The sequence below is a fragment of the Hermetia illucens genome, chromosome 7, assembly GCF_905115235.1.
Source record: "Hermetia illucens chromosome 7, iHerIll2.2.curated.20191125, whole genome shotgun sequence".
In the NCBI taxonomy this organism is placed as follows: domain Eukaryota; kingdom Metazoa; phylum Arthropoda; class Insecta; order Diptera; family Stratiomyidae; genus Hermetia; species Hermetia illucens.
The window spans coordinates 252,524-274,549 of NC_051855.1; positions in this window are offsets into that span (position 1 = coordinate 252,524).

Here is a 22,026-nt window from a genome sequence, read left to right on the forward strand (position 1 = left end):
CAATTGTGGTAAAAGAGAGCATATCTTCCAATATAATGAAGAGATCGATGTTGTGAAGCAATTTATCGATTACGTGTTTATGACGCGATCTTATGTGACAAACATTATTTGCGTTGCCCATAATTTTCAAGGCTTCGATGGACACTTTCTAATATCAGAAATTTTGAATAGAAAATTCGCCATTAATCCTGTAATGAATGGCGCTAAAAATGTTAGTTTTATTGATTCTTTAAATTTCCAAATTTTCTGATGTGTTTGGATTTAAAAATCATAATAAGGGTTACTACCCATAGTTTTTCAATACAAAGGAAAATTTTAATTATATTGCGAAATACCCGACACCAAAAATGTATGGTTACAATTCAATGAAGCAAAAAGAGAGACAGAAATTTTTAGAATGGTACAGTTAAAATTGTATAAAAAATGTTTGATAATAAAAATGAAATGTTAAAGTACTGTATCAATGATGTCACTATTTTACGTTTTACGTCATCCTCATCATCAACGGCGCAACAACCGGTATCCGGTCTAGGCTTGCCTTAATAAGGAACTCCAAACATTTCGGTTTTGCGCCGAGGTCCACCAATTCGATATTCCCAAAAGCTGTCTGGCGACCTGACCTACACTATCGCTCCATCTTAGGCAGAGTCTGCCTCGTCTTCTTTCTACCATAGATGTTGCCCTTATAGACTATCCGGGTGAGATCATCCTCATCCATACGGATTAAGTGACCCGCCCACCGTAACCTATTGAGCCGGATTTTATCCACAACCGGACGGTTATGGTATCGCTCATAGATTTCGTCATTGTGTAGGCTACGGAATCGTCCATCCTCATGTAGGGGGCCAAAAATTCTTCGGAGGATTCTTCTCTCGAACGCGGCCAAGAGTTCCCAATTTTTCTTGCTAAGAACCCAAGTTTCCGAGGAATACATGAGGACTGGCAAGATCATAGTCTCGTACAGTAAGAGCTTTGACCCTATGGTGAGACGTTTCGAGCGGATCAATCTTTGTAAGCTGAAATAGGCTCTGTTGGCTGACAACAACCGTGCGCGGATTTCATCATCGTAGCTGTTCTCGTTTGTGATTTTCGACCCTAGATAGGAGAAATTGTCAGCGGTCTCAAAGTTGTATTCTCTTATTCTTCTTCGTGTTTGTGTTTGACCAGTGCGGTTTGATGTTGTTGGTTGATTCGTCTTCGGTGCTGACGTTCCCACCATATATTTTGTCTTGTGGTTGCTCCCTGTACTTTTCTAGTTCATAGACTTGTTGGTTCTCCCAGGCTTCCTTTTTCCGACTGTTAAGTCGCTTCTCCGCTCGCCGGAGTTCGTGATAAGTCTCTGCGCGTGCCCGCGTTCTTTGAGAATGCAACATTACTCGGTATGCGGCATTCTTCCGTTCCGTTGCCAGCTTACATTCATCGTCAAACCAGCCGTTCCGACTCCTTTTGCGGCTGGGGCCAAGTATGTTTGTGGCCGTATCCATGATAACGTTCTTCAGGTGAATGTGAAGATCATTTGTTGATGCTTCATCTCTGTTGACTGCGGTTATTGCGGCATCCATTTCCCTCTTAAAGGTGTCGCGGAGGGCTGTGTTGTGGATGGCTTCAGTGTTCACTCTCACCTGATTGTCAGAGGGGATTCTAGGTGGTATTGTTATTCGAGCTCGGAGCACCATGCCAACGAGATAGTGATCCGAGTCTATATTGGCCCCCCGATATGTTCTGACATTAATCAAGGCTGAGAGGTGGCGGCGTTCGATCAACACGTGGTCAATTTGGTTGAAAGTGGCCCCGTCTGCAGAGGCCCACGTATGTTTGTGGACCGCTTTTCGCGCAAACCAGGTACTTCCAACAACCATTTCGTGTGACCCTGCTAATTGAATAATCCGCTGTTCGGTATCATTTGTTTTTTCGTGTAAGCTATGGGAGCCAACGTATCGCCTGAATACGGGTTCCTTCCCTACTTGGCTGTTAAAATCCCCAAATATGATTTTAATATCATATCTGGGACAGGCTTCAAGGGTTCGTTCTACTGCCTCATAGAAGGTATCCTTCTCCCACTCTGCAGTCTCCTCTATAGGGGCGTGAACGTTTATGAGGCTTATATTTCTAAATTTGCCTCGCAAGCGCAGAGTGCATAGCCGTTCGCTTATGTTTTCAAAGCTGATAACAGCAGGTTTCATTTTTTGGCTGACTAAGAAACCCACTCCGAGCACATGGTTTACTGGATGACCGTTATAATATATAGTGTAGTGGCTCTTCATCAGGAAACCGGTCCCTGTCCATCGCATCTCTTGCAACGCTGTTTTATCAGCCCTATATTGGGACAGCGTATCGGCTAGCTGCTCATCAGCTTCATCTCTGTACAGGGAGCGCACGTTCCATGAGAAAATGCGCAAATTGTTGATCCGTTGTCGTTGTCGGGTCCGTCGTTTTAAAGTCCGTCCTGTCCGAGGCTCCTGTTGTGGCTTCGTAACAAGTTGTTTTCCATGTAGGGTTGTCAGCCCTACCCAACCCCCAACCTCGAGGATCAGTTGGTACAATTTTTCCCGTTCTTAGGCGCGGGAGACTCGCCTTCATCCTTCTCCGTCTGCAGCTGTTCGTTAAGAAAGAGCTCCCAGCGGTCACCACGTGGTTTTATGCTCCATCGTGGGTACCAATTCACGTTTCGCCCTGGGACCTATGCTACCCTTTGACCACAGAAAATAATAATGCCTTTAAATGTATACACGAAGAATGTGAAAGACAAATTACCTGCACATGGGTGATTCCTGAAGTAGCCATGGCAGTTAAGCAAGGTTATAAAATACTTAAGGTTTTTGAAGTGTGGAAATATGATTACACAATATTTGACCCAAAAACGCAAAATGGTGGATTATTCACCGAATATGTAAACACATTTTTGAAAATCAAGCAAGAAGGTAGCGGTTGGGGTAGAGAATGTAAAACAGAAGTAGATAAAGAGAATTTCTTGAAAAAATTTGAAGAGCGTGAAAGTATTAAACTGGATATAGACAATATAAAGAATTTTCTGGAAAGCAAGCGGCGGAAAAACTGATTTTGAATTGTTTTTGGGCTAAGTTTGCTCAAAGGGAAAATAAATCATTCACAAGCGTGTTTAGTGATTTCAAAGAGTTTTGCAATTTTATTCAATCACCGGGAATGGAGATATCATCCATTTTACTTATCAATGAGGACACAATGTGGGTAAACTGGATATTTTGATGAAAATCTAAACATGTTCCCGCACATTAATCTTCCCATTGCAGCATTCACAACTGCCTTTGCACGGATAAAACTGTATGAAGCAATGGAAAATATCGGTAACGCGCTTCTTTATTGAGACACTGACAGTTAAATGTTTATTGAAAATAAAAAGACACCTTCCATTTTTAAAATATCGGATTATTTAGGCGAAGTCGTCCTAATGCATTTATTTCGGAATTTGTATCCATTGGTCCTAAAACATATAGTTTTAAAGTTGAAATTTCTCCTGATGCTCAATATATCACAAAATGTAAGGGTATAACAATCAATTTTCAAACATCCAAAATTGTAAACTTTAATCATTTAAAATGTTTGGTAATGGGAGAAGCTGAGGAAGAAAATGGGGCGATTATCAAGTATGAAAATAAAATTAAGCGAAAATGAGTAGGAATTGTTATAACAGAACCGCAGAAAAAAACTCTGGCATTTACTTTTAATAAAAGAATTCTCGTGGATAATCATTTATCCTATCCATACGGCTTTAAGAGAATTAAATTACAAGAATGAAAAGAGAAGAATAATAAATATAAATAGGGATGCTTCTTTTTTTTCAGTATTCTGATGGCAGATTCGGAAAAGATAGTGCAATACGTTATGGAATCTAACAAAAAGTCAGTTATTGTTGATGTCCAGTTTGTAGTTGGTAACAATAAGCGAATGTTTGTAAAAGAACTAGCTACATTGAACACTGACTCCATTAACCCTGTTTTGTATCATTTCAAACCTCCGTTCCCGAAGGAAGAACTTAACGCAAAAAGTGAATTGCAATCAGATTATAATTATAACTTCATAAATGGATTAACGTGGTCGAATGGCGTCATTGATTATAATCATTTACCTGAAATTTTATCAACCCTAGAAGGTTCAGTAATATATGTAAAAGGAAAAGAGAAAGCAAAAGTTTTGAAAAAATACCTTAAAGACGTTGAAATTATTCAGGCAGACATCTCCAAACTGGGTCTTTTAAAAAAGCATAAAACAAATTGTATGCTACATGGGGAATCGCCAAATGTTAGGTGTGCTTTAGAAAATACTGTGAATATGTATATGTATCTGCTGAAAAATAAAATCATTGAATAAAACAGAAAATATTGCCTTTTATTTAATTTGCTCTTTTATTTCTTTATAAACACAAAGTAGCGCTACAAAATATATTTCATAAAAAAGTCTGGAATAATTAACATGAACGTAAGATACTCTCGATGGTATAAAGAAATCTTCGTCTGGCAGTTTGATGGGTGTTTTTCTCTCGGCATTTTGTAACGTATCCATTATAGTATTCTTTCACGCTCTCTGATGCACTGTTGTTGTGGTTCATAACAATATTAAAGAACCGCATCATCTCATATAGCTTCAAAAGTTCAAGTGTCTGCAATTGGATACTGCCCTGACCCACTGGAATTTTGTATTTTTTCGAAAGCCCAAACTGATTTTCCGGTAAAAAGTCTCCTGTTTCCTCTTTAAGCTTGTTAATATGGTCGAAAACTGAATAATTTGTCGATACTGGAAACCGTCCATGAAGATGAAAAATGATTTTGGCTTCAAAGTTTGAAGGATCAAAACCGAGCACAATTTTTCGGTTCTGGCATCCGTCTAAGTAATAGGTGTAATTTATCAGCACTTGTTCTCCCGGCACTGGACATTTTCTATCTTTCACCGTTTTGGTCGTTGTTTTTTTCTCACTTTTCAACTTAACTCATCTCGAGGAGTACATAAATTTCCTCCTGTTATATATGCACATGATTTTTTGAATACACTTTTCTGTATAAAGTAACAACTTTAGTGTCATTCCAAGTGAAATCATATAATGAAAATTGGTTTAGAAAATTTCTAAGACTTCGTCCCTTACAACGCCAGTAAAGATACATACAACAGTAATACCCACAGGTGGATGCAAACGCACTTTGTAACCGTTTCTTATTATTTATAAATACAGACGAATTAGTCATGAGAAACTTTTGAAAAAAAATATTTACTGGGTAACCTCCAACTGAATCAAAGTACAACCCAATGAGTTCCACTTTTGTAAGAAGGATCTGTGATAACTGTCACACATTTAATTCGCTTCGGTAAATAATTACATGGAAAAACGCCTTTGAAGAATCTTGATGGTATTTTGTTCGTTCTGAGTGTTCTGTTTAATTCAATCGTGTTCATTCCTGTTCAGAAAAGTTGCAAGCTTCAATATTAATAATTTTCGAGTGCGATGTTACATAGCGCTTTATAAATTCCTTTACACCCTCATCTTGAACAAATACCGTAGTAAATTTCGCCAATGTTTTTATAACGTCTTCATCCAACCGTCTCAGCTCCAAATTGCCGCATCTTCCCAATTGTTCCACACCTGCGAGATTGCTTGTTGTAGTAGGATATCTAAAGGTGATCTCTCTGGTGAACAACTTATTATCCGCAGTAATACTAGCGAACGACACCTTTTTAAAGAAAGCTGAATCACCTCCAGGGAGATAGTCAACCTTCACTAAACAACTCATTTCGACTTTCGATTAAATGTGGAAGAATGTCGGAATGTCGGTACTATATATACATTTTAATAGCTTGTGAAAACATTCCGAGCCTTGTCTATCTCGATACTGCTATCATACTCTGCGTAAACAACGCATTTGACGCTTTTATTTCGAGCGTCTTTCAATCGCCCCTCGATCCTAATCGTGCCCTGGTTGAGTAGACTTCCACATGTTGAATTGTAGGAATTGTCCGGAGTGAGATCAAACGCCAAGAAGAACGCTCCATTATCGAAAATTTTTTTTGATATTTGATGATCATTGTCGGAATAATGTATTCCAGTACCCTTGAACAAGCTTAGATATCCTCGCGTACCAATGGGAGTTTCATTTGAAAAGTCAAACTTTAGAGGTTGGTTCGGTACTTGTACTCCATTGACTGATAAATTGAACCTTGTCAGATTATTGTGTTTAAAGTTGTATGAATTTTTCGACTGTTTTCCTGTATATTCCTCATTGTCTACCATACCAAACACTAGCAGGTTAGGTAATTGTCCAATGACCACATTATCGAGTGAAAGTGAAAATGTGTTTGCAGGTAGAGTATATGTCTTCACTTCTACACGTTTATATGGATATATTGCATTAGATTTTTGGAGAACACTTTCATGCGCAAGTAAGATGTTGACGGGTTGACAGTTACATGGTTCATATACATTGTCGCCTCTATAATTTTGATTAGTGTTGGCGGAACGTCGTCTTTACAATGCAAGTAAAATTCTGGTTTTTCTAGCGAAAAAATGACACGCAAATCTACCCCGTTGATTAGCAACTTATTTTGATTTAAGATATCTCCATGAACTTTTCCCATAAACTACACCACATTGCTGTGTGCAAGCAATTTGGATCTTTTACTATATCCTTGGTTTGAATCAGATGGCTTTCCACTTTCAACTATGTTCATCTCATTCTCATCGAGATACCATCCGACAGACTCCAAATGGGTTTCGGCGGTATTCTTGCCATAATTTAGCAAATTTTCAATATACGCTCTGTATTGATAATTGTGGTCAGTTTGCGCTATTGGCCTACCATTTAACTGTATTGTACATTGTCTGAACAGCGAATGCAGAACATTATTGACAACGCCAATTGGTGGAGCAGCTTTAACGTACAATTCCTCTTTCCCATCTTTTGCTTTAATAAGTTGTACTTTTAGTCGAAGATATATGCTAGACAGATCGCGGTATGTATCGCCATGACCTAACGACACAAATTCTAAAACGGTAGAGTTATCTAATGAAGCTATGGGCTTGTATGCTACTTCCTCTGTTTTTAAAATATTACTTTGAATTGGCGAACTTGAGAAAAGATCTAGTTCAGACTTCGTGCACTCTTTGTAAGACATTTCTACTTATCAAAAATGTCTATCACACGTTTACGTATCTGCCTTTTGTGTGGTTTGCCTTGCTTTCAAGACGGAGATTTTTTAACAGCTTTTCTTCCTTTAGAATACCTCCTGCGTTTAAACTTCGAAATCGATCTTGATTTTTTCGTCTCAAAGGGATTGGGTCTTTTTCGAGATGAATAATTATTGATAACAACGTTATGTATACCTCTGCAGAGTTTATTTATACCTTTCTGGGTTATCTCCCAGGCAGCAGTTTTAGCCCGCCTCTTTAGAATGGTCTTAATCGGCTTACCTCCTACTTCTGATAGTATTGCCTTACCAGTTTTTACTGCTTGTTGTTTTAAGGTTGTAGCTTCTGGCGAGACCGTGGGGCTTGCGTGTCGCACTAAACCTCTAAAGAAACTACCAACACCTCCACCGTGCTGACTAATATCTGGTGGTCGATAAAAATTTTGAATTGAGGAATTCCCGCCACTCTGGATTAGGTAATAACGTGTGAAATAGGAATCCATGTCTGTGATAATTCAAACTCCTTAAGTCTTCCAATCAGAGTATAGCTGGTTGACATCCAGACAGTATATTTATACTTTATCGACGTTCAAAATGCAGCATGAGGTATGATGGAGCCTCTCTTGCACGGAATTCAATCAATTCGCTTTGCTGTTTAGTTACTTTCATAGAAATACTTTCAATAAAAGTTTTTTCGATTGGATGATATTCTATGTTCTATGTTCAAATCTTAACAATTTCCCACACTCTTCCAGTGGTATTAAGCGTAGGCATCGTACGAATCTATCACCCACCATTGTCGGTCTTACAATGTCACTGGAGATAAAAGCCATTCCTCCATTGCCATATTTGCTAGATACAGTAGGCGACTCTTCTGAAGTACCCTTCGATATTCCCCCAACTTTTTTATCCAAATATCGACTTTCATCTAGTATCATTGAAAGTTCTTTGCTAAAGCCTCTACCAGAATCAGAGGTTTTCTTATCAAGCTTTCCACTAACTTCACCAATTAATTCATTAAGACTGCTAATTTTATTCATTACTAGCTGACCCGACAGACTTCATACTGCCTCAATCGATAAATAAAAACCTAAACTTTTGTATAAAATAATTTTAAAACAAACAAAACGAATCTGTATTTAACAAGTCGGGAAACCGGAAGCTGGACGCTTCAGGTACGAAAGGTTTTGTGTATTTCTTAGTACGTAGCACGTAATATATCCATATATCATGTGAGAGTATCCACTTTCGGGTGATATTGACATTCATAGCCTTCAATTTTCAAAGAAGCAACAAATTTGAGGTATTATAACTTTGTTAGTAATGGTGCGATTTCCACCAAACTTGGTAATATCATGCTCTATATTATAGCCTATATCACTGCAAAATTTCATAGTACTAGGATGAACCTAAGGCGGGTTCCTAACCAATTACAAAAAATTGTAGTAATATACTATTATTAACTTTATTTAAACAGATATCGGCATGGAAGGTATTTCGGAGCCCAGGTACCATATAGTGGCAGACTTCTTATTTTTTTCAGATTTTTCGGTTTGGTAGTTTCTGAGAATGGCCCGCTTAAAGAAGTGATCAATTTCAACCCCCCGCGCTCCCCACCCTTCCAACGAATGTCAAAACTAAGGTCGGCTTTGAAAAGTACTAATCGAGACCTTTAATTTGATACCCCACATGACTATATTTGATGAAAAAAAATTTTACACCCCCTTTTTGCATGTATGGGGACCCCCCCCTTAAATTCGACGTAAAAGGATGTAATTCACTGTATGCGTGAGCGTTCACAGTTCCCACCTTTTTACCAAACTTGGTGTCAATCGCTATAACCGTCTCCGAGAAAAATGCGTGTGACGGACAGACAGACAGACAGACAGACAGACAGACAGTAAACCGATTTTAATAAGGTTTTGTGTTTACACAAAACCTTAAAAAATGAGCGCATTACCTGGAATGTCACTATCACAAGGGATTGACAAAGTAAAAAAAGTTCTCGCGCACTCATAGATATCGTAACACAATATCGTAATACTTCCTTCCGTGTTCTAAAGCGCAACAGGATGGATTGCCATATTAGTTGGTTGTCAAATCGAATGTAATATTTGACATGGTTGCGTTCAGAAATTTAATTTGTAACAAAACTTAATATCTAGTCTAGGTCTAGGTAGTCTAGTTTGGTCTTGAAATATTTATGGAAATTCAGAGAAGGTTTAAACGGTGAGAAACAAAAATGCTAAAAACAGAAATTCTATTTTCCAATACAACATGTTCTGAGCTGTGGAAGATTTGATGTCTTTTGTCTTTTTAGAAATAAAAGATTGTCACTTGGTTGTCAAATATTTCTAGTTGCGTGTGTGTGATGATCGAACTTTATTAAATATCAATAAAGTTCAAATTGACTCTAAATTTTATTTAGAAAAAAACGTTTATATGGGAAGAAGAAAAGTGCTGTTTTTAGGGTTTTACCAGCAATTATTCGAATTTTTCGCACCTTTTAAACCTTCCCTAGACCTCCACGAACATTTCCAAACCAAGATAAGATAAATCGGTTTAGCCGTTCTCGAGTTTTAGCGAGACTAACGAACAGCAATTGATTTTTATATATAAGATTGAGGTGTATTCTTCATGAATCTTTTCAGATGATGCGGTTTTTTCATCCGGGAGCCTTTCCATTATACGATGAATATCGCTTTCCATTGTTTTAATCTTCTCTAATAATATTGCACTGTCAGTAGTTGGAATCTTGCTAAGAGATTCAGCGGATGGTGGCGGCAAAGTTGCACCTAAAACAATAATGGATTCTAAACTGTCATACATTCTTCGTTTCCTTGGGATTTGACCTATAATCACATTAATGAAGTATTCAATAGAGGGATATGTATAACTTTTCAAAATAACTTTCACTACAGCAGTGTCGGATTGTTTTATGTTTAGTGTAAATTCAGTCGGAAGAGCCTCGTAAGAAGCTTCAGCTATGACTTTATCTGTTAAATCAGCCTCTAAACGTTTCCACATTTTCTCTTTTACTCTGGTGACCCCCCGATTACTTGGATCAGGGGATCTATTCTGGTTAGAAAAGAATAAAGCAACGGTGTAAAATCAATTAACCCATCTTTATTGCTTATCTCTTTGAGCTGCTTTTGCGTCCAGTTAAGTGAACCATGAAAGTCATCAAAAACCAGTACAATTCGCAAAGTTATGGGATCAGCTTTAGTTATTTCTGGTAAATCACGTATTGTTCTCTTCCTACCACTTTCCTCAATTGATTCGCCGGGAAATCTTTTTGTGCTCACCTTTTGCACTGGCAATGCTACTTCTGTGGTTCCCACACACCAGGTATCGTTTAGTTTACACAATCTTGGTGATATATTTCAAAAATGTGCGTGTGTGTTATCGGGGTAAAAGAGCAACGAACTATTACTTAGGAGGGAAATGTAAAAGTCATTGCTTTTTATATCGACGGGCATCTTTATTACTTTATATCCTTTCCCAATCATGTTCACTTTGCCTTGCAGTTTTTTTCACTGGAAAAGATATTTCATATTGACCACGATCTAGACGTGAAGGTTTTAATGTAGTCTTTTTGACAGCACCTTTTTGCTTCCATTTATACCCTTCCTCTTCTCTTTCCTCTAACTTCTCCATAGCTCTGGCAACTTCACCGGGACTCATGTCTATAGCAACTCTTTATTGAGTTATACCATCATCAGCTGTTATTATCCTATAATCATCCGTGCCTGATCTACTTGTACTAGTTTTCTGCATTTTCGGCTGCTGAAGATTTTTGGCAACACTACTTGCTGATAAACGTCGTTTAGCTGCAGGTGAAAGGGATTTTTTGGGTGGCGTTATTTCTTCAGACTCACCCGTCAAGAACGGTTCCCTTTCTGGTGATGTCTGGGTTGATAAATCTTCTTTAAAAATCAATCTTGTCTGCGTCTGATTGCCTCGAAGACTTTCCTTTTTGCTCAAACCTCTACTAGCTGCTGAAAAATCGCCTTTTAGCTCTGGAACATGTCTACCTCGTCGTTTGGTGTTTAAAAATTTTATTAGCTCATTTCTATAGCTATACCACTTATTCATATCAGGAAGGTTTTTATTCTTCAGTATTTCACTCATCGCCTAATCAAACAAAGTCTGATTGTTCGATTCTTCAATAACGTCTTTGAGGTTTTCGGATACCTCGGGAGATAATAGAAGCATTTTGTTAAGAACATTGTTTCTCTGCATATTTGCTTTTAAATAACTGCTCCTATAGGACTTGAAAGTAGACTATCTAATAATATGGGAACAAAGCCACCCCGCTGTATAGGCACTTTCCGTTGTTTTCGAACAGAGCGCTGTGCTTCAGCCAACTTTCGCATATTCTTTTTATACTTGCAGAGTTGGTTAAATACTTTTCTGCTTGGAAGGTGGTTACCATTGAGGGTGTTAATTGTATTTTCACATATCGCTTTTATCACTTCCGGATCAGCCGTCTTCATTAACGCATTTCTTAAACAGGATTTAGGATTCTTGAGAACGCACAATATATGCTTGTTGTCCTTTAATCGTCTCACTTTCGACACCATGATTATTCCTTATACCGTCTGGTGAACAATAGCATGTAAGGAAATTTTTTTTAAAAATATCGGTCCGAAATCTAAGGATTTCGTTTATACCTTGGGTTAAATCCACTAGCAAATAACTATACGGCCTCTGTGTGATATCTTTATATATTTTCACTAGCTCTTTACTATTCTCTGGATAAATCTGTTTAGCAAGATGGAGAAACTGACTTTTGTCCCACCGGTTTTTAAAAACTACTAGGTATTTGCAATTAAGCGCTATGTCGCGACAGAATTTGCCTTGGTGAAACACATTTTGTGTGACTAAAACTACTGAAAAGTTACGATGATGGGACTCTTTTGTGAAAAGCCCACACACCTGCCTTGAAAAAGCATTCAACATCATGTCGTCTAATACAATTAGTGTCAGCTCATTTTGGATGTTGGTAAATTCATCTGGAATAGTATCCAAGTATTCAATGTTTGCAAATGATAAGTTTGAAGGTAGGGCATGTTTCTCTGCATTACACCAAATAATTTTCTTAATTTGAGGTTGTATTAGAGATGTGTTGTTTAGAAGATTTGCTATAAATGTTGTCTTCCCCCATCCTGAAGGACCGGCAAGCATCATTGTAAATGGATGAATAAACTTTAACATAGTTCTTATCTCGTGTACAAAGCCGTGTACGTACAATCAATATAAAAATAAAATCCAAGCCGATATTTATACGCATTTATTATGAAAATGAGTAGGAGACAGGTTATCAACGAGCTACATAAACCGGCCCACAGAAATTTTAGACGTCGAGGTGTCGTTATCAAAGGTATAGATGACTTATGGCAGGCAGATTTGGTTGATATGAGTGCATTTTTGAGTGACAACCAAGGATTCAAATTTCTCCTTACAGTCATCGACACATTTTCGAAATTTGCCTGGGCAGCGCCAATCAAAAATAAAAGCGGGGGCGAAGTGGCAAGAGCGATGGAGACAATTCTAAACCAAAAACGTGTACCAAGAAGTTTGCAGGCAGATGATGGCAAAGAATTTTTTAATAGAACGTTTAAACAATTGATGAAGAAATTCGAGATCAATCACTACTCTACCTACAGTTCCTTGAAAGCGTCAATTGTAGAAAGATTTAACCGTACGCTAAAACATTTTATGTCGAAAGAATTCAGTATGAACAGGAACTACTATTGGATCAATTTGCTCGGCAGATTAATAAAGAAATACAATATGACCAAACATCGTACCATTCAAATGAAGCCGGTAGATGTTGGCCCATCAAACGAAATCAAGTTATTATCAACCGTGCATAGAAAGGTTAACGTAACCTCGAAACCGAAATTAAAAAAAGGCGATTATGTAAGAATTAGCAAGCACAAACATGTCTTTGAAAACGGCTACATTCCAAATTGGTCCACAGAAATATTCAGGGTAGATCAGATAAAAAATACAGAACCGCGTACTTATACTCTTAAAGATTACCAAGGAAATTTAATAAAAGCAGGTTTCTATGAACTGGAATTACTACAAACAAAGCAATCAGATGTATATCTCGTAGAAAACATCTTAAAGAGGAGGGGGATCGTGTGAAGATTGTCAAGTGGCTTGGTTTCACATCCGACCACAACTCCTGGATTAATATAAAAGACGTCATTTAAAGTGGAAACTCGCAGTCAAAATGTTAAACTTAAAACGTGAATACGATCGTCTGAAAACTTTCAGCAATTTGAACATTGAGGATAGAAAGGCGCAAAAATTTGCAAAAAGTGGATATTTTATACAAATTTAAAAGACTATATTAAGTGCTATGTCTGGGCGTTAGAAGTGAACGCCTTCAACACTCCCTCAGACATTGAAGCTGAACATCTGCGTCTTTCACCAATATGTGTTTATGTTAACGGAGAAGATGTGTGCGGACCTTTTAATCGACCGAGTGTTAAATCATCGTCTTCGAAGAGTCACAACCATATTTTCAACCTAATGAAGCTATAGCGGCAGTAGTTATAGCCCTAGATTTTGCCTATTATATACACCAAAATTGTAATGGCTTCATCAAACATTCCGAATTACACACATTTTAGATGCACAGTAGAAAATATATATAAATAAGTGTACATACATTGTTAATTCTAAGAATATTGAATGATGTATGTGTAAATAAGTATAATAAAATAAATATTTGAAATTTATCAACGAACTTTTTCATTTAAACTTAATCCCATTATCTAAGTCAGCAATAATAACCGCAAAATCTGCATCGGCCAGGCCAACCGCCTCAAGTCCGCGGCGAAACCTACTATCTAAACCCCGCACCATAGCCGCCCGCCGTGATCCCCATAAACCCCACTTCAACCAAGACACTCACCGCAAAGACCGATACCCAGACAAATACATCAGAACAGCTTAAAACCCCAAAAAGCACACCAAAAAGATCGATATCCTCTATAAAGACACCCAAACAACTTAACACTCCCCAAAAACCACTCGGAAAACATCGCTATCTCATATACACACCAAACCAGCTTAATAACCCACAAAAAGCATACCAAAAAGATCGATACCCCATAAAGGCACCAAATAAAAGTTGACACTCCCCAAAAACACTTGAAAAAGATCGCTATCTCAGAAACACACCAAAACTAGCTGGACATCTCCCAAGACGCCCATTGAAGCTTCATATCCCAGAAACACACCAAAACATAACTCGGTATTATCCAAGACACATAGCAAAAGTACTTATCCTAGAAAAACACAATAGAGCTTAATATACCCAAGACACAAACCATCCCCAGACACGAACCCCGCCCCGGCAAAAGCGCAGGCCCCAACACAAGGCAATACCCCGTACCCAAGTCGCAAAACCCACAAAGCCCTCACCATAGGCACGCCTTCACCCAAGGCACACACCCAAAGCCCCCACCAAAGGCACACAGCCCAAAGTCCCCACCAAAGGCACACACCCAAAGCACCCAGCAAAGGCACACCCCTTACCCAAGGCGTGCACCCGAAAGCTCGTAGGTCGAAAGAAACGGAGCGAGCGAGATAGGATGAAAGCTTAAAAGCTCTATCGTCCTTTCTCACTCTAACACACAGAACCTATTGGGAGAGTATCCCACTTACTACTATTTTATTAAGGCCTAAACAAAATAAATACTGACTCCTATGGAAGTCCAAGAACTTATTGATGCTCTACAAGAAATGTTATTCAAGATCGAAGAAATCCAAGAGTCTTTATACAAACTAAGGCAGCAGAAGCGAACTTTAGAAAGGTTCGAGTCCGCCTGGAAGCGGATCCAGAAGACCTATTCAGAGTTTGTGGAGGATATATTGTTAAATTCATCAGAGGATTTAGTTTACTTTCGCGAAGATAAAGTAGGCGTTATGCAAGAAGTTTCCACAAAAGCCAAGGACTTCATCAACAAGGTGCATGCCCGGCTCATTCCTGAGGATGAAGAAGGTGAGCCTATTGCAAGTATTGATGAAGGAGCAGCTGGACAAGCACCCAAAATTCCATCTGTGGAGTTCGACAGGGGACCCCGCAGTCGTGGATTGGCCACAGATAATAAAGGTCAATGTAGTGGGGTGATTCCACGGCTTGGAGAGAATAAGATTTGGTCGACGGCCAGACTAGGACTATCAAACATCAATGGGGCCCAGAATGCACCATCAGCAGGCGTCCAGCCGAAGTACAGTTTCTTTTGGAGGAGTTTGGGGACCACGTTATCCCAGGGATCAAAATTACCCGGCGTGGAATAGCGAGCTTCATTCTTTCAACTATGCTAACGGCCCTGCTCAGGTACACCTAGACGATTTGCCCTCCTGGAGTCGAGGATAGAGGCACCCTGCCTACCAATTCTAGACATCCCGAGTTACAGTGACGATATTAGTCAGTACGAGCCATCTAAAAGCCTTTTCAACTCAATGTGCAATGGTTCCGAAATAGGCTATGCGGAACGCATGATGATGCTTCAAAGCAAACTGAAAGGCGATGCCAAACGGGTAATCAACCATTTGGGGGTTTACGGAGATCGGCGGTATAGCAATCGTCGGGGGCTAATAGAGAAGGAAATCCAAGCATTGATTGATCTTCCGCAAATAAGCCAGAAATACTCCAGGACGCTTTACAAGGCTCTGGATACAATGCGCTCTGTGGTCCAAAATCTACGAAAAGCAGGTTTCAAGACGGACGAAGGCGTTCCATTTATTCCCTTTATCATAACAAGGAAAATGGACGTGGCGACGCGTAGAGACTTCGGGTTGTCGTCATTATTCTGTTAAGGGAAAGTCGTTACAGAAGCTTAAATTACCAGTCACTCTCAATGAGGTAGATCAGTTTTTGAAAAATAGGTACGTAGTTATTTCTCCTGGCTGGGCTGGTGTCGGTGGGATGTCCAGAGCAGGCGGCCTCCCTAGCAAGAAGAAAAGTTAAAAGGAGCAAGTGTTTCCTGTGCATGGGTAAGCGCCCCACGATTCAATGTCCCCACCTAGCCAACAGTGACGACAAGAAGAGATTACTACGACACTATCATTTATGTATTTACTGCGCCTCCCACAAATATAAAAGAGGAGAAACTTGCAACGAGCGCAGGAACTTCCAATTTGAAATTTGTCACGAGCAGCACCTCATTATAATGCAGGAGGAAGAAATATGAGATACAATCAGTTCATCATGCAGAGAATCTCAACGGAGCTATCATACTCAGCTACCGTCCTTCCCACCGCGGTAGTTAGGGTAGCAAAGAAGGATGGGCAAGTCCTTCCGGTTCGCTGTTTCATCGACCAGGGAAGCCAGAGCAACTATGTAACTGAGGATTTAGTCCAGAAACTGAGGTTGAGAAAAAAGAAGGCCAATATTGAGGTGTCTGGGGTGGGGGGTGTGTCTGCCGGAAAGGTGTCGTCGATTGTCTGCCTCACCGTTTACTTGGATGATGAAACCGAGATCAGTACTAAGGCACTGGTGGTAAAACGCGTGACTAAAGGCTCTCTGCCGCAGGCCCCGCGCCAGTTGAAGGCGTTGCTGCAAGAGAGAAAGTTAGCTGATCCAGTAATGGAATATGCATCGCATGTTCCAGTGTTGTTGGGTTTCAGTATCCTAACTTCTTGAACGGAGTAGAAACTGTCGACAACTTCTTGCTTCACGCACGTTTCAATGGAAGGGTGGGAATAAAAACTGAAAACCTTCTGGGATATGCCCCTAAGCAGAGACGATTCGAATCTCATCGACTAGTAGGTCTGCGAAAAACTCTATGTGAAAAACCATTACAGAACAGAGGATGGAAAATATGTGGTACCAATTCCGTGGCGGCAAGAGAAGGTCAAGCTGGGTAACTCTTACCATAAAGCCGCGCAGTTTTATCTAGCACAGGAGAAGAGGTGGCGGAGGAATGAGAACCATAAACTCAAGTCGGATGAATTTATCAGCGAATTTTTGACTTTGGGCCACATGTCCAAAGTTCCAACCGAACTCCAGGGAGACACTAGCGGGAAGGTTTATTATATCCCGTATCTGAGTGTAATACGGCAGGAGGCCATCACCACTTCCAGTCCGACATCGAATAGGGTTAGCTTGAACGAAATAATTCACCCCGGGCCGAAGCTAATTCTCACAAGTATACGCAGGTTTGAATATGTGTATTCTTGCGACATCACTAAGATGTTGCGACAGATATTAGTGAAACCGGAGGATCAAATAAGACTCAGGATTTTGTGGAGAGCTAACCCTGAGGATCCAATCGGAGAATATTTCCTGAAAACGCTTACTTGCGGTCTAGACTGCGCACCCTGGCAAGCGATTCGCACCCTCCATCAAATGGCAGATGATGATGGCCCCGACGAGGAGGTGCGCTGGATCATCAAGAATGCATTTTATATAGGTGACCTGTTGTACGGGGCATCCAGTGTAAAAGAAGAAGAATTTCAAAAACATTAGCTAAGGGCAAGCTACTGTGGCGCGGCAGGATTCGCAGCATTCGAAATTTATTTCGAATGTTGCGAGTGCGAGCGAATAGATGGCGCGGATCTATCCACTTTGCGGGAGTGGAAGATCGCAGAAAAGTGTGCCATGAGTTGTTGTCTAAAACGTAGTAGACACACAAAAAATTAATCTAATGCAGTAATTATGTTTTTCGTAAATGTCTCTGATTTGTAATATATGAATAAATACTGAAGTCTTTTGAATTAAAAATAGGAAAACGGAAGTTGAGTCCGCCGACTAAGATTAGGTCAAATAACATGTATAACTAATTTAATAATAAATGTTAACTTAAATATTATAATAAATATAAGTAATGTTAAATACTTAATTGGTGACCCCGATATTTAAAAAACGACAAATTATCCGCCATCGCCGCCATTGGTGAAGTTCTATTGACGACAAAATTCGTCCGAGCAACACGGCAGAAATAGAACTTCCAAACACCGAGAAGTGGAGTGGAGTGCCGTTGTAAACATCACGAAAACGTGTCGCATCTCCACATCCCGAGTCGGAGCAGAGGCAAGAAAAAACGCGAGAAAACCTTCTCTACACAGTGTACTGCGCGACACACGTCGGACCCTCTCCAGAAGTAGATTTTCACGCGACTTCCCGTACGCACGCCCTCCTGCACAACACCTTTCACGCACCGGACTAGTCATCATTGTCACAACGATCAACAACAGCAGCAAACGGCTGTCCCCGTCGCCGCCACCGCTGCCGTCCACAGTCGCCGCAACCACCACCGCTGCCATCACAGACGCAGCAGCTGTCACCGGTGCTGCCACAGACGCAGCAGCTGCCACCGCTGTCGCTACAGACGCCATCAACGCAGCCCCAGCCACCATCATTGCCGCAGCCACTTCCGCCGCCGAAATCGTCTCCACCATCGCCGCAGAGGTCGAAGCCGCCGCCGTCACTGCAGCCCTCGCCGTCAAGATCAGCGCAGCTGACCGACACCAGCATCACCGCTATCAGGCAGACACCGAAGACCCCGCCACCATCGCTGCAGCAGAAGCCGCCACCACCGCCGCCGCCTTCACATCAACGCCGTCTTCACCAAAGAGGCCGCAGCAGCGAAGCATTATTGTAATTTATTATTGTTCAATACATTAAAAGTTTAAAAAAAAAAAATAGTAATAAAAGATTGAAATCGCTGCAAGAGACGGCGAAGAGGTGTTTAGCATCGCGAGTTCACCATTTTCATTGGTGGTGTTTTCGGTCTGCGCTGGAGAGCGTCCGCTTCGCTCATCATTTTTTTTTTCTCGTTTCGTGCGTGCATTTGTGGGTGCGGCCTGCCGTGTCGGTGTAAAGTTCAACGCGTTTCAGTATAAACTCACCGCGTTTACATCTCAATCTCGTACTTCTCTGTAAGAAAAATGTCTTTTGACAATAAAGACGCGGCAGGCCCATCGGACCCGCAAGTGACCGCCCTCGCCGTACGCGTTCCTCCGTTTTGGCGGCGGAACCCCGAGCTGTGGTTCGTGCATTTGGAAGCACAATTCCAAATGTCCGGCATCACATCGGACGCGACCCGCTTCAACTACGCGGTGGTCGGCCTGGACGAAGAGTCCATACTTCTGGTGTCCGACGTGGTGAAGTCGACATCGTACGTGCAGCTCAAGAGCGAGTTGATCAGGCGCCTGTCGGCAAGCGAGTCGGCAAAATTAGACCACTTGCTGGTGGGTTTAACGTTGGGTGATCGAACTCCCAGCCAATTGCTTCGTGAAATGAGGCAATTGGGTGGGAGCAAGATCGGCGACGACCTCATCAAGTCGCTCTGGCTGCGCCGGCTCCCGGAGGGCACCCAGGCGATCCTCGCTTGCGTCTCCGGTTCCTTGGAGGAACTGGCAGCGACGGCCGACCAGGTCCAGGAGGTGTACGTACGCCCAACCTTGGCGGCCGTTCAACCACCGTCGGATGAGGTGGGTGAATTGAGGCGCGAGATTGCTGCTTTAACAGCCAGTATGGCCGAGATGCGGGCGACGTTGGACGCTCAGCGTTCGGGCGCCAGATCGTGAGCACGCTCACGGTCTGCCACCCGAAAAGGGCGATCAGGTAGCAGGCCGTCAAGACAGTCCACGGACCAAGGGATTTGCTGGTACCACCGCAGATTCGGGGATAAAGCGACAAGATGTACGCTACCGTGTAGATTCTCTCCTACCGCAAAAAACTAGGTCCGCGGGGGGTCTTGGCGGCGGCCACCCAGAACGCAGCGCCACGTCGCCTAACTATTTTCGACCCCCTCAGCGGGCGCAGCTACCTCATCGATACTGGTGCGGAGGTTTCGGTTCTTCCCGTACCTCGGCAACATCAACTTTTCCCTCAACCGCTAAAACTTGCGGCAGCAAATTCCTCCCGCATAAACACGTACGGGTATAGGCAAGTGGACGTGAGTCTTGGCTTGCGTAGGACGTTTTCGTGGCGTTTCATCCTGGCGGATGTCAGCTTCCCCATACTAGGCGCAGACTTCCTGTGTCACTATGGATTGCTGGTGGACTTGCAAAACAAGTCTCTTATAGATTCCACGACCAACCTTAATTCGTCGGGACATATGGTATCTCACCCAGGCAATAATCTTTCCGTTCTTTTAGAAGACATTACCGACTCTCGTGTTCGGGCACTTCTCCAAAAGTTCAGCCAGATTACTACCAACTGTGGTCTCTCCAAACCAGTGAAGCACAATGTGCAGCACCACATTATCACTACTGGTTCCCCGATCTTCTCGAAGGTGCGTCCTCTACCATCTCAGAAGCTGGCAATTGCACGGAAAGAGTTTGAACAACTCGTTCAACAGGGTATCTGCAGGCCCTCAAACAGCTGTTGGTCTTCCCCACTGCATATGGTCCCTAAGCCAAACGGCGAATGGCATCCCATGTGGGGATTACAGAAGGCTAAATGCACAGACTGTTCCTGACCGATATCCAATTCCACTCATCCACGACTTTGCGCATCACCTCGCGAATTGCCGCATCTTTTCGACCTTGGACTTAACCAAGGCTTATCACCAGATCCCAGTAGCTCCTGAAGACATTCCAAAGACGGCAATATGCACACCCTTTGGACTCTTCGAGTTCACCCGGATGACTTTCGGATTGTGCAACGCGGCGCAAACCTTTCAAAGGTTCATTCACTCAGTCCTGCGAAACCTCGAATTCTGTTTCGTATATTTGGATGATGTTTTGGTCGCTTCTTCCACTGAGTCTGAGCACTTAGCCCATCTCGAGTGCATTTTTCAACGTCTCCTTGAGGCCGGTTTAGTCCTAAACGTTGAGAAATGCAAATTCCTTCAACAACAGGTGAGATTCCTCGGCCATTTCATTTCCCCTGAAGGAATACAGCCCGACCCAGACAAAGTGCAAGCGATAACAAGCTTCCCGCGTCCAAAGACAGTGAGGGAGTTGAGGAGGTTCTTGGGCATGCTAAACTTCTACCGTCGTTTCCTGCCCAAGGCCGCCCATCTCCAGTCCATTTTGAACGCGTACTTGTCTGGCCCCAAAACTAAGGACACACGAGAGATCGTGTGGTTTGAAGAGGCTATCTGCGCGTTTGACAAATCCCGTCAACAACTGGCCGACGCTACACTCTTGGCATTCCCTCTGCAAGATGCCCCCCTAGCCGTTTTTGTTGATGCCTCTGACATTGCAGTAGGTGCTGCCCTTCACCAAAAGGTGGACCAAGTTTGGCAGCCGTTGAGCTTCTTCTCGAAGCAGTTGAATCCCGCTCAACGGAACTACAGCACCTACGATCGCGAACTGCTCGCCGCATACCTGTCCATCAAATACTTCCGTTTCTCCCTAGAAGGCAGGCCGTTCACAGTGTTCACGGACCATAAGCCTCTCACGTTCGCTTTGAAACAGAAGCCCGACAAAGCGTCCCCTCGTCAGCTTGGACACCTGAGCTTCATAAGCCAGTTCACGTCAGACATCCAGCACGTGTCCGGGAAGGACAACATTGTTGCTGACGCTTTGTCTCGTGTCTCCGAAGTTAACATCCCCGCCTCACTCGATTTCTCGGCTATTGCCAAGGCGCAAGTGGATGACGCAGCACTTCAGAGCCTCATGTCCAACCCCAAATACAAATTTCGGGAGTCGCCCATCTTCGGCTCAAACCTCTCGCTCTGCTGCGAAGACTCGGAAAAGGGACCTCGGCCATACATTCCGGCCACATTTCGCAAGGAAGTGTTCCACGCAGTTCACGACTTGGCGCACCCCGGCATCAGGACAACAAACCGGTTAGTCACCGGAAAATACTTCTGGCCCTCCATGAACAAGGATATCAATTCCTGGGCCAGAGAGTGCATCGCATGCCAAAAGTGTAAAGTCTCCAGACATGTAAGG